Below are 13,576 nucleotides of genomic sequence, written 5' to 3' on the forward strand. Positions count from 1 at the left end.
GATACCGCTACGGGAGAAACATTGCCGGCGCCACCCCATTCCTTGCGAAGCCGGTCCTGTGCGGAGCGCGAAGAGTCAGAGATAGGCGTCAGCTTCTCATGTAAGCATTCGAACAGAAGGAACAGTCAGCTGCTAATAACCGACAACAGCGAAAATGGAAGACCAAAACAAATTCTAGGCCTTCAGGGCTGTCGGCTTTTGCAGCAGGCATCACGATTCCCGGTAATCATATGTAAGGTAAAACAGTTTTTGCAACATTGCCGAACGCTCGAACGTATTGTGCCACATCACTTTACGTTGTCAAGGCATGAAAGTTTGCCGACATGCACTATAGACTGCAAAAACTGTAGGTTGAGTTCCAAATAACCCAGCGTGTATTACGCGCGTGCTGATTCTATACCAGGCATCTAACCAGTATCGAGGTTTATTAAGCAAAACGAGTCACGTCTTCGTTAAATTTATAGTAACACATATATGTTTGTTAAGACCTGGAGGGATATTTCGGAACATTTTGCACAGCCATTTCTTCCCGATATTCGGATATGCGTTATAGGAAAACTGCACTCAAGAAGAGAAGGAGGAGGAGTAAGGGGAGGAGGGGAAAACTTTGTTTAACCATTAAATCGATCTGGTTAGTGGGCCGGGTCCTCAGTCCAGGACAAGAGAGTAAAAGTAATTTTCTTCAAATCATAGAACGCCATCCCGAGTAGAATAGGATTTGTTCTTCGCGCCTGGAAGGGTTGAAAAGCAATAAAGAGCTACTTGGAATTCTTCTTCGGTTTCGAGTCTTCTAATATATGCAGCTACACTATTTATTACGTTAGTTAGCCAGTATATCATGCCTTCAACGCCGTAATCATATCATTGTTCGAGTTGAGAGTCAGTTCGTTATGATAACGGTATAATTACGATAGAAATTCGGAGCACAAAAGCCGCCTTCGAGTACTGTGGACCACGTTGTTTAGGGCGCGATCGCGGTGGCGTAGCACAAACCTTCTCATTGTATTTGCATGTGAATAAACAAAGCACGCTGCGGATATTCACCTTCTTGCACGCAGCCGTAATGAAAGCCAATTTGTGAAGAAGGGAATGTATGCCATACAAAATGAAGGAAATATCCACACGACCTTTGTGAGGCTCCCAAACATCCCGAAACCTCCTAATAAGAAGTTGGTGATGGCGCAGAAAAATTAATGCATTGGGCAGAAAAAAAAAAGCAAGAAACATTAATCCGATACAAGACAACAACGAAAGAAACAGAAGAAAGCCGCTTTATTTCCTGCTGTGCGATGAGCGTGTAGAGGCCGCTGCTTGGTACGTAGTATTAGACTGTTGAGTCTTCATAGGAGCATCTCAAAAATACTGCAGGAAAGCCTACGCATTTTGAATACTTATCGAGAAGCTCTGATCGCTGATCCTCGCGAATAAGCAAGAAAGGACGAGTTACACACGATCTTCTGACCGATACTCTGAAGAAAGTTGTTCTCTATCTCTTCGTGTGTTGCAAACTTGTGGGGGATACAGCTTCAAATTATTCAGATGCGTCAGAAGCTGGCAAAATAACTGAGTCGCTAGAAATACGCTTTTTAACGCACTACAGCAACGAAGCGGGCGATTTCTAGCCCAGGCACTGTTGCCCCTCACAAGCGGAGTGTAGCAGACGACAGCGGCGCGAATCCCTAAGCCGACGTCAGAGCCAGGGGGCGCCACTCAAAGATCTCACCGCCAATAGCGCTGAAGAATTCGTGGTGCTTTTGTGAGCACCTTCATAACGAAATACTTGTTGAGGCTATTACATGTTATGCATCTGGTTTACAAAGCTTCGCAGAAACGGCAGTTTTTGTTCAACGCTCAGTCATCATATCGCTGTGGTGTAGTACGCGCTCAATGGTACTTAGTCCACGTTACTTATGTTGTGATGGGGTGCATACATAATGGTAACCGAATGCGTCACATTTTACACCTCACACATCATCTACGCATGCAGTTATATGCTTAGAAGTTCGTTTTTGTATTTTGTCTCGTCTCGGCTGTTAATTTTCACAAGCAAAAACGAAAACCTCTTTGCAGAAGGAGAACGGCTCAAAACATGGAGAACTAAATCTACCCCGCGGCATCTGCCTTACATTCTATATATTTATACTTAAATGGCATTCTTATTTCAAATTATTCATTGCAGTATCGGGAAATCCGCAGTGTTACCCTAATGTTGTTACTTGCCATAGTAATTCAAGTTCACCGAATGACCTGCCGTCTCCTGCTGGTCCCCCCGTTGCTGTTTTCCTGCACTATTGGTGTTCATGAAGAAAAACTGCGGGAAAGCGGGCAGATGTATTATTACTCGCTAATTAGCTATGTCACACTGAATTCACTATACGGAAGTAGTTTTGTATAACGTGGGTACAAAGAGCGTCGCAGTATATATTATTGGTATTGGAAAGGCTTGTTGTCAGAAGAACGCAGTCAATAAAGAAGCGTCGTTTTGTTTTCACTGCAAACAACGAAGTAATGCTGTCATCAAAGTTTATGCACACATACCGCACGCACTCACGGCCTGCGGCGAGAAACAACTTCAGCCCAACTAACGTGTTAAATTGGCTAATATCTGAGCTCTTTGTTCCAGCCTCAGAGCCGCGTAGACGTCCGATTAGAGGCCTACTCCCATTTTCCTAAGCAAATAAAAGCGATAAAGGGTGCCGAGTTTGTGATCTCTTCTGCGGACTGGTCACTGGCCGCGGCGTGCATCGCCCAAGCTACGGAGGAAGGAAAAGTTGGCCGAAACTATCACGAAACGACCGCCACTTCAGTGCGGCATGCCGTACGCATGCGTTGGCAGCCGCAAGGCCGCGCCGTTTGCGTTGATGCATGGTATAGTGGGACGGCAACGGGTACAACGACGATGAGTGAAAAACAGGACTGCGTCAACCATTTTAACGACAGCAGCGCCCCTATCTCTCAACGTTTACTGCGCTAGTTTTACGTTCTTCTGCATGCAGCGCCACAAGTGGCGTTCTACAGCGGTTTTCTCGATCGCTCGCGTTATGCGCCTGATGTACTAGAGGCATTGCAATCACAGTGGCGGGAACCGTTATGGCAGTTTGGTTGTGGCGTGAAACTGCGGACTTCTTCATATCCTCGGGCTGTATTTACTGTTCGACGAAATGTAGTTTTGCCAGGAGGCTCAAAAAGGTCAGTGCTGCTTATTTATGTTCTGGTAACGGTTGTTGTTCATTGACTTGTTCATCACTGCGTCCGATAAACATGCCGCTCCGCTGCCTGTTGTTCGTGTTCAAGAAGCGTTTTCTGCGTGTTTGTGGGTCCGAGTCGGCTTGCATTTCTGACTGCGTACGTTGGCTAGTGCTATTTAGAAAGTTGCTGCTGCGTGCATTTCTCGAGTCTGCATGTCCCCTTACGGTGTGGTGTTGCTTAGTTGTATATTGACGGTTGCTGTACCTGTCAGCGGTACCAAATCTTCTCGGGTTAGTCGCTCGCTATTGTCTCGCGCGCACGCACTGAACAACTTGTAGCGTCTGTCTTTAGACTTATCGGCATTTTTAAACTTTCGTGTTAATTGCGTTGTGTTGGTCTGCTGAGATCTATAAATTTACTGTGCTAATCCCGCTATTCCGCCTAATGTTAATGTGCGTTCAAAGCGTTAGCGGCAGCACTGCTGACGTTTATCTGTGCTGTGTGTGTAGTTGTTCCCGGTTTCTTCCAATGCCTTCGATGAATTGAGATGTTCTATTTACACTAGTCAACTTTAGTTGGCTCCCTGACGTGTAGTGAAATGCAAGGGAAAGCGGTTGTTTGAGCAGTACCGTAGTGACAAAACGTTTTTTTTTTGTGGAGGGGAAGGCAGGTGGGAACACGCAGAAAGTGTGGTGCCGTTTCTATGCTGTCAATGTCAGTGGTAACCTGAGACCTCAGAATAATTAGCCATAAAGCTCACGTGTGGACTATTAGAAGTTTTAACGTCACAAAGTAAGTTCAAAAATAATTCATTCCTGCCATTTTATGCCATCAATGTCAGTGGCAGCTAGAGAGTTGGAATAATTTTCGAAACGCTCAGGTGCAAAGTTGTTGAATCATGATGTGCACCAGACACTAATCCATTTTTGTTCTCCTTTGAACGTATAAATTATACTGCAAAAGCAGATTACTACATTCTGTATTCATACTCTATGACCTGTTCAGAAAGAGTCTGTGGCTGACTGTGGAGACATTTGGCCCTCCACTGATAGGTTGTGACAAATGTTTTTGTTCCTCTGCAAAAAAATGAAAACAAATTATTTCCATTCTTTACATGCTCCTGCGAAGTCATGGCTGTGGCATTTACTGGCTGAAGACATCTTCGGCATTCTGAAGGGTCGTCGGGGAGAGTGTGGCGGATTATGAATGCCCTGTGGAGCTCATAAGCCACAAAAGAGTACCTTTTGAGTCGTGCATATTGGGCAGATATTCACCAGTTCGCATAGACCAACGACAGGTGAGCTCAAAGTATGTTCAAATATTTTTATATCTCAAATTGTTTAGCAAGAAAAGATTACCAGGGCTTCCGCTGTAAAAAAGACATTCGACTTGCGTGGAACGAATCAGACATTGTTCAAAATTTTTTCGTGCTCCCTGGGTAAATCAAGGCATAAATTTATTCTCTGATATTTTTGTACGGTTTATTTTCTAGGCAATAGGGCGAAGATAGACCTAAAACAGCTGTACAAGGAATGCATATGGCCATTTTAATTGTATTTGGACCCCTTCTTGGAAGTGTATCATCAGAAGGCAACACATTAAAGCTCTTGCACGGGATGAAATCATTGCATTCTACAAGTAAGTACGCACTGCCATTTTTTGGTCTTTCATGGCGCGTTTTTGGGTAGTTTCTTTGTAACTAATGGTTTTAAACTTGAACTTCTTTTCAGTGACAGCTTGGCCTGTGGCTCAAGGTGACAGTAGGAGCTTTTCGGAACACGTTAGCGAAACTTTCGTGGAAGCGCACTTTGAGACGTCCCTGGCAGAAACACCCGGGTCTTAATTTTGGTTGGGTAAGCTGGCATTTTGTTTTTGCGGGACTCAATTTCTGGGGCTGTTCATCCTAATAAAATCTCACTGTTAACAAGTTATCGCGAACGCCAATATTGGCCATTGTGTTCACATTCCGCCTATTACGGATGCTCCAACACTGGCAAAAAAAAAAAAAACACTATTTTGTATTTAAGTTTTGTAAATATTTAGCTCTTACGCCTTGAGAGTTGTTGCTGTGATTTGCCAGCACCACGGACATGCCCAATGTGGCTGCTGCTACAACAATACGGTGGCAACTGACGATTTAAATTTCCCGCTTTTAATACGCCCGTAGCACCAATAATACTCCCAAATACAGCCGTAGCATGAGTAATGCTTGCATTTGATTTTGACAGGTGGTTAAATAAGGGGTAATTGTTTTTTAAGGGAATTGTTTAGAGCACAGAAAGTGTCGTCTGCAAGAAAATGTGCTATAGTTGTGATTTATAAGAAAATTGTGCAACAGCCTAGTTCAGCATTAGTCAGCTCAACTTCTGCCTCATACCACTACGAATCATGGAGGTAATACATATCGAGAGGCAAATATTTTAGGTGGAATTAATTCCCCAAAAAATTTCTGCCACAGTGCGATATTTATGATTTCCTGTGACGGGCCATTTATTTCTTTGCGGTAGACACATCGTTTAGCTTTAAGTTATATTAAGCCAGCCTCACTACAGCATTCTAGGGAGCACATTATACAGTACAGAGAACATTTTTTGCAGAGAGAAGGTGTGTAAAGCAGAGAGAAGGTGTGTAAAATAAAATGCCAAAAGGTGATTATAGTAATTATTATTTGATTAATAAACGAAATCTCTCAAGGACAAAAAACCTTATATTCAGGATACCGAGGCAGCAAGGTGGGATACTTTGCAGAATCAGGGTAATTTCATTGATTGTCTGTGGTGATATTGTTTAGCGCACTTTCACCTTTAGCAGCACTTCCAGAAAAAACCCAAGAAATCACTGATTTTAAATCAATTACTGTGTTATAAAAGGGCCTAAGCAACTCACTCATTTAAAGCAACCATGTAACAAAATATTCTTGTTTCTTTGAAGGTACATGGGGTGAGCAGTAAGTCTTCTCGAGGCCCGGTTATTCCGAGAGAAGGGACTGGCGCCATCAATATTGCCCGCAAGAAACACATCACGGATTCGCCGCCTGCATTGTCACTTCAGGATGTGGTCATCCTCTTCGCCGCATATGTCATCTTTTTCATCGTGTCATCATGTTCTTATGGTTGTGTGCCTTTGAAGAGTTCTTGGGACTTTTGCAGGGAGTTCTTGGAAAGCATGAGAAATTTGACAGTGGCCTGGTGTCATTTTAGTTGGAGTCTCTGTTGAAATACTTGAAGTGTTCAGCTCTACTTGGGATTTTAAATTATTGATAGAGGTTAAAGTATCTCTTGAAAGGCATGAAGGAGGTCAGATGAAAGGCATGAAGGGCGTGAAATCACATGAACAGGTTTAAGTTACTGGCACATGCAAGTTTCATGTCAACTGAACACTGAAGTCGTGCCTTATTTTTCATCATTGGCACAATGCGCAGGCTGTCTTTGAATCTATAGTGGGTGTTAATGTAGTTCATGGCACCGCATTGTAACGTCCTATTATTCAAGTGTAGCTCATGAGATTTTTTTTTCGTGGCAGTGCTGCTGGTGATGCAAAAGTGACAGTGCTTATTTACGGAGATGGCTTCCGCCTTCATTGATAAATTCTAGTACTGTAAGTGAGCTGACACCCATGCCGTAGAAGAATTTAAAATGTGCGTATTTGGCTTGAACAAGTCTTCTCCTTTGAACAAAGTTGCATTTCTTGCTTGACAGAAGCAGGGCTTTGGTCACAATTACACTGACAGCAAGACGGGAGGGTTTTTATAGCACGCAACTGTGAATTTTACCTAAGGTAAAACGTTGAAGCTGGAAAAAATGCTTTCAAGTTTGCTTTCTAAAACTGGTCCCCTGTATGATTCAACGCTGGCTTGTTTGCTTCTTAAGGATGTCTGACTTGATCCCGCTTGAATCGATGACGTTTATAATTAGTCTGCTTGTTAAATTTTAATATGTGTAACATGCTTCCGGTACCTGGTTTGCAAAATTATATAAGATTCACGCTGGCTTTTGTGAGATTTCCTGGGATGAATTATTTTAAACAACTACAAATTGTTTGGTCACGTAACGTGCCTTAAGTCAAAGGCCTTTTCAGGACGCTCATAAAGTCTATTTTGCCTATAAATAGCTTGATGTTACACTTACGTCTGGTGTCAGGAAACTACATTCTTTAATAATCATGTTTTAATTGTGGCATACTGCCGCATGTGACCTCTCGTGTCAAAATGTTTTATCGTTAATCTTGGCTCGAGCGTTTTCCAAAACTCTTGCACTGCACTGTTGTAGGTTTGTGATAATACAACCGTGTATGGCTTGTTTTTAGGCCTTTCCCTACAATTTAATAGCAACCTGCATTTTCCCAAACAGTTATGCGTAAACATAGTATGGCAAGCGCAATGAGTAATTCCGCCTTTGAATTACCTTGGTTTATCTGGTAAGAAAACATATTTGATGCTCACTGTTGTATAATGTCTGTGTCAGTGCCGCGGTAGACGCACACGTCTATTTATTTGTGAAGCAGTTGACCTTAATACCGTCTTTATTAACCATGTTTTTGAGTACAAGTGAATATGTGAAAATGCCACTTGGAGCCTGGTGTTATCGTTATGGCATTTATTGCTTGTACGTTGGTCATTTTCTGTGCAATTTAAAATAGACAGCTATTCAAATCGGAAATGTATGAATACCAACACCCAATAAAGTTGTATAGTATGTTGAAAAGCAGTGTATGAGTCATAATAGTTTGTTTCGTGCGGATTTTAATGCAAGTATATTGTTTCTTTTACATGCAGCTGAAACCCAGAACAGGATTCTGCGGGTGAAGCCAAAGACTGTGTGCCGCTCTAGGTGCCTCAGACCAACTTTTATATAGAACTGTGCTCCGATAGGCAACTGTTAGGAACTGTCAGGGACCACACTGCTGCGGTGGTTTCTGCTTTCCAATTGTTGGTATCACTGCGGGTCATATATCAAGGTTGTGTTAAAATGGTGCTTGCGGTTTCCTGCTGATACCAATGCATCCGCCAGCCTGGCATATGACCTCGGTGTATACCGACAGGAAAACAGAAATATTGGAAAAGTGGAGTCCCATAGACAGCTTCCCAATGCCTATAGGAACACCGTTTTATATAAACAGCTGGTCTGAAGGTACCTGGAACGGCGCACCGGATAAATTCCATAATCATTTTACATGGATCAATGTTCCAGTAACTTAAACTACCCTTTTATTTGGAACAGTGATCCGCATACTTTTATTTGGAACACCGATCCACATAATTTAGTTGCAAAAATATGTGGTGCACTGTTCCACTTAATTTTCAGGGTATGGGGAACACGGTTCCAATTATATAACTGGAACTTTTTTGCAAAAAAGTTCCAGTTACTAAGTGGATCTTACGTGGAACCAGATTAAGAGTGTGGGCAACAACGTGCACTAAATCAGGCGATTTTTACTTCTTTAAACTTCGGTTTACCTTAAGGGTTTAAAGCCTGACGATATTAGGCATTCAGTTATGCTGACCGAAACACGTTTTTGGATGAGGTTATTCATGTTGTGATTTGAACGTGGGATATATAAAAATGACACCCACAGGACAGACGCAAACTCGCCACTGCTTAATTTTACCGAGAAATCCCCCTGAAATACTCTTGCGCATCCACAGAAATATGCTTTGAAGAATACACAAAGATTAGCAAGAATGTCGCACCATATAAGCAACGACTGTCCAAAAATGTTATGTATTTTCGAAAAGGTACGGGTAGAATTCCCTGACATACGCTCTCGCATTGTAAAACACGTTCCCGTCAATGTACGGGCGATAGCGCCCTGGTCGTGTGCAGTGTAATTGTTTTCGTTTGTTACTCCTTTCTTAAAGGACACAGCGCAATTTTACAAGGGTGTGGCAGATGTACGGGTATGCAAGGGTCTTGTCGTCTCTTACCCGTTTTATGTAGTTACGTTTTTCCTTTAAAACGGGTTCATGTTTACGTTTCATGTAGTTTAACGGTAGTTTAAAACGGGTAGTTTAACGGGTAGTCATGTAGTTTAAAACGGGTTTACGTTTCATGTAGTTACGTTTTCCCCACGCCACCTTCAAAACCCACCCTTTTACGTTCCCAAACCGCAGACGACTGCACTCATCAATAAAAGTGCAAACTGTGCAAGCGCTGACCACGGCGATAAACTAACGCATTATCCCGCAACGGACGCTGATTATTGCGTTTCTAGATGAAATCCGCAAGTAGATTCAACTATGCAACTGCTTGCTGCCAAACAGCACACAAATTCGTTTTTTTTTTAATCGTGTGCAGCTCGCGTCTTGCGCTGGGCGCAACGAGAACGAACAGACGACGCGAGAGCGCCATCCACACTGAAGGCAGGACTCGACTCCCTTTCCGCGCTCCCCTTAGGAAAGGGAGTCGAGTCCGTCCGTGCCACACTAGGAGCGGTTCGTCCCGCTGCCGCCAGGGGCTGACTGCGCTCGATTTCGGGGCAAATAGCTTCGACGCGTTTAAAACCCACAACTGGAATTATTGTTCGATAAATTTATTCTGCAAGATGGTATCGAAGTTGTTTCGGCATACATGCTTCGGTGACTGTTGTAGTTTTATGCGTGTAATCGACTGGAAAGCATAGGGGACATGTATTCAGGGCCAAATACCGTAACAGATTCATGCATTTACGTCATGTTTTTTTTTCTGCAAATGTTTGACTATAAAACAACTGTTTTGATTATAAAACACGTTGCTGTGAACAATAACTGAATGCTGCAAAATAACAAAGAAAAGCAATAAACTTTAAGAAAAGACCCACAGGAATTTGCCGTTGATGTTCGCAAATTAAAAACAAAATGCGTTAGAGGCTGATCGAACGCAAAAAGCAGATTGCAAAATTCTTTTTCCTGAAAGAGGGGAAGGGCGAGACGCAGGCAAGCTGCCATGAAATATTTGCTTCTTTAAGCCAAAAAGGTCTCATAGTGCACAAGTCGAAAGGAATATGCTCATAAACACTGCCAGTCAATTTTGCGAACAAAGGCGGTCCAGTAAAAAAAAAAAGTTCTACACCTTTACTCGCATTCTCCTGCTAAGTGGCGCGCATAACTTTCCTGGGGCTACAGCGCTCGTGCTTATATATATGACAGGGTTCGGAAGTCCTGAAGTAGTCAGGCTGAAGGTGAAGTTCAGCGCGAAGGTTATAAATATAAACACTGTAGCGGAACTGTAGGGTTCGAGCACACGGTTAAAAAGAAGTAATGGAAGCCGCTAACTGAGGTTCTGTTCTTTTTTATTCTTCCTCGGAACCTTAACACACACACGCACACACACCGCTTGCAAGGGGCTATTTTAGTGGTGAGGGACCAGACACGAGGAGCATGGCGGGGAGAACGCGTTTTCCCGCCACCTTCCGGCTGAAAATAATCGTCGTCATAATCCAGCGTCGCGCGGCGTGCTCTGGTGGTCTAGTTTATGAAGGTGACGACTATTTGACGAGCCGGAGCTCAGGATTCCTGCTGGAGCGTGCACCGAGCGGGACAATGTGTGCCAGGCGAGGTGCACCGCCTGCAGATATATACGGCTTCGGAGAGGAACAAGTGAAGGAGTAAGTTTCGCTCCCGGGGCGAAAGCGGCAGCGGAGATAAAAAAGCGAGCTGTTCATCAGGGGAGATTTATGAGCCTTGTCAGCCGGTCGGTCAGCGTGATAAATTGACAGTTTGGTCGCGGCGACAATGTATGTGCCGGTATTTTTGGAGCATCACCAACGCTGGCGGCTGGGAAACCGAGGAAGCAGCCGAGCGTACGGCCCTTGCGGAAAGCTTCCCCGAAACGTGTGTAGGAGAGCCGAAAAGTGGCGGCCCGAGACAATGCGAGTGATTTACAACTTCGCGAACACACCAGACACGCATTTTCAACGCGTCCGAAAGAGGAGTTCGCGCCCTGGCATGAAAACACTGGCAGCGCGGTGAGCCTAGCTTTCTTTTCTTTTCTCTGTCTCTCTCTCGTGTGTTCCCTACTGAAGCCTCAGACAAATCTGACCGCCCACGAACCGTCTCAGACAACATCCTCGCGGAACAAAACGCGCGCTGGCTTTGTTGTGCGCGCCTAGCGAGTCCGTCACCATGATTCACTAGCAATAAAAAGAAATAATAACTCGGGCGATTTTTAGGAGTATAGAAGAAAGATTTGCCGCGCACATAAGTTCATAGCCGCCCGAAGCAAGAGGAAGGAGAGGTTGGTGCCATTGTGCCCTTTGTGTGCTCTCGGAAAAAACTGGAGGCTGCAAATGGCCTCTCTGTCTTTATTGTGTGCCTCCCCAGGGATCACGCGCAAGACATGACGCATCGCGAGGTCATGATCCGACTGCTCGATGCCAACCGCGGCGCCCATCTCGCGGTGACGCAGACGTGACGGGACCAAGACAACGGCGTCCGTTATAAGCAGCTGCGTGGGTCTGTCGGCGTACGTCGCCTCATCGCCCCCCTCCTCAAAATGCGGGGCGGGCGGGGGCGTCCGGGGAGCGAGACGCGAAGCTCTTTCGATCCTTGAGCGAGCACGTAGCGAGGTGAAAACCAAAGCGCTCCGCATTCTTGGCCACAATAGCGCGACCGCGGGAGAGCCTCGCCGACGACGAGCAGCCAAGGGTGAGATAAGATGCCCGGCCCAATATGCGAGCCGAGCTGGGCGCGCCGCAAAATGGAAAGCGCCGCCGTCAAAGCCGCGCAGGAACGGAGCCGCGCCGATGGCCACAAAAGGCCCCGGGTCTATAGGACCGGGTCCGGAGTCTTTGTGTCGCCCAGCCACTGCTATATCCACCTGTTTGTCCTTCCGCTTTGTGCCCTGGCCAGGCGCATAAAGACCCCGCCGGCCACCGCAAAAGCTCCGATGGCTGGCGAGAGCAAAAGTACGCACCGAAAAAGGAGTGCGCGTCTCGGCACCATTGTGCGTCTCCTGTTTACTCGTTTTGTGAAACAGCTTCAAGTGCACGCCATCCGGGCCGTTTGGGTGCGTGCAGCTCTGTGCTCGGCAGAGGCTGCACGCGGCATCCGAACACTGCGATGATCTGTCCCAGTCGCGGGATGGGAGAAAGAGTCCATGCGAGAGCGAAAAGTCTGAGCACCACGCGTTGGCCCCCCAGGGCCCACGCACTGAGGAACCTGCTGTGCAGGCCCCGGTATTTGGCGAGTGAATTCAGTGCTGTGCATGGACAGCAGTGCGTGAAAAAGGCAGTCTACACCCTGGTGTCGCATCGTCGAAGATTGTTAAAATCCAGGGATCTGCCAGCCTCACCGACAGGCACCAAAACCTCCATTTATTATGTTGCGTAAGAACCTGTTCTGTAGTATACTCCGTATACAAGATCAAACAACGAAGCTGAGGTTTAGATTAACTTCCCGTGCGGACTTCCCCCAAACAGAGCTTTATTATGCATGAATGATTTGTCCACGTTTTATACGCTTAATTTCGTTTAATTTAGGATTGGAGAGAGATGAAACTTCACATTCATCTATATATATAGCGTCATGTTCAAATGAAAGGTTTAACGCTCCCGAGAAAGACTTGACATGAGTGAGGCATACCATTTGCGAGGGCCTACTAGTCAATTTAAATCTTGCGCCCACGGTATTTTCATTATCCAGCGAAGTCTGGTACACATTGGCATTTTTGTACTTGTTTTCGTCAGCTTTCGGCCTCTATCAGAAAAAAAAGTCGATGTTGTGGGGAAACAAACCCGTGCCCTGCAGAGTGGCAGCAGAACGCTTTGTGGTTGTTGTTTATTCACTAATAAAATATTTCCTTAAAAAATTGCTTGTTAACCACCTATTCCACGTAACGATGTGAGGAAGAAATTAAGAACAAACACATAACTAGGGCATCACAGAGAAGAAAAAAGTCGAAGCGACCACAGAAAGGATAGCGAGCCCTCGACGCAAACATGGCACTTGTAAGCACGCTAAAACCTCAAACAAACAAACTACACCAAAAATCGGAGCAAATTTTTTGGGAGGAAAAAAACTGGGTACTCAATAATTACCCGAATTGTCGTGGCAGCAATCACCCATCATCGGTGGCTCCCCGGTCCAGCCCATCGTGCCTTACTGGACTACATCCGGGATTTTAACCTATAGCTTACTGGCTATCACCCCAACTCCCCATTGAAGCCTTCAGGCTAGGAAATAAACGTCATCACAACAATCATCCATACCACGCTACACTAACATTTAAACATTCGTTTCCATAACACTATGCTGTAGCATTACGCTATACTAAAATCCACAAGGCCTTCGAAAACAAAATACACTCCATGTATGAAAGTGAAAACGCGTGCATTAACTTAATTTCCGTTACAAAGCCAAGCGACGTTTTATTTCGCTTTGCAACACTCTAAGGAATGTCCGTGGATCTGGTTC

General features: G+C 44.9%; 1 long non-coding RNA gene across 1 annotated transcript; it reads left to right on the forward strand.

Annotated features, from left to right (window-relative positions):
• The first annotated feature begins 4,187 nt into the window (after nucleotides 1-4,187).
• On the forward strand, nucleotides 4,188-7,761 carry LOC144172178 (uncharacterized). The gene is made up of 4 exons (XR_013322972.1): nucleotides 4,188-4,486; nucleotides 4,682-4,827; nucleotides 4,920-5,042; nucleotides 6,121-7,761. It is a non-coding gene; the product is annotated as an uncharacterized LOC144172178 (long non-coding RNA).
• Nucleotides 7,762-13,576: the final 5,815 nt, after the last annotated feature.

This window comes from Haemaphysalis longicornis, unplaced genomic scaffold, assembly GCF_048455015.1.
Source record: "Haemaphysalis longicornis isolate Haplotype H1 unplaced genomic scaffold, Haemaphysalis longicornis Haplotype H1 scaffold_1, whole genome shotgun sequence".
Classification (NCBI taxonomy): Eukaryota; Metazoa; Arthropoda; class Arachnida; order Ixodida; family Ixodidae; genus Haemaphysalis; species Haemaphysalis longicornis.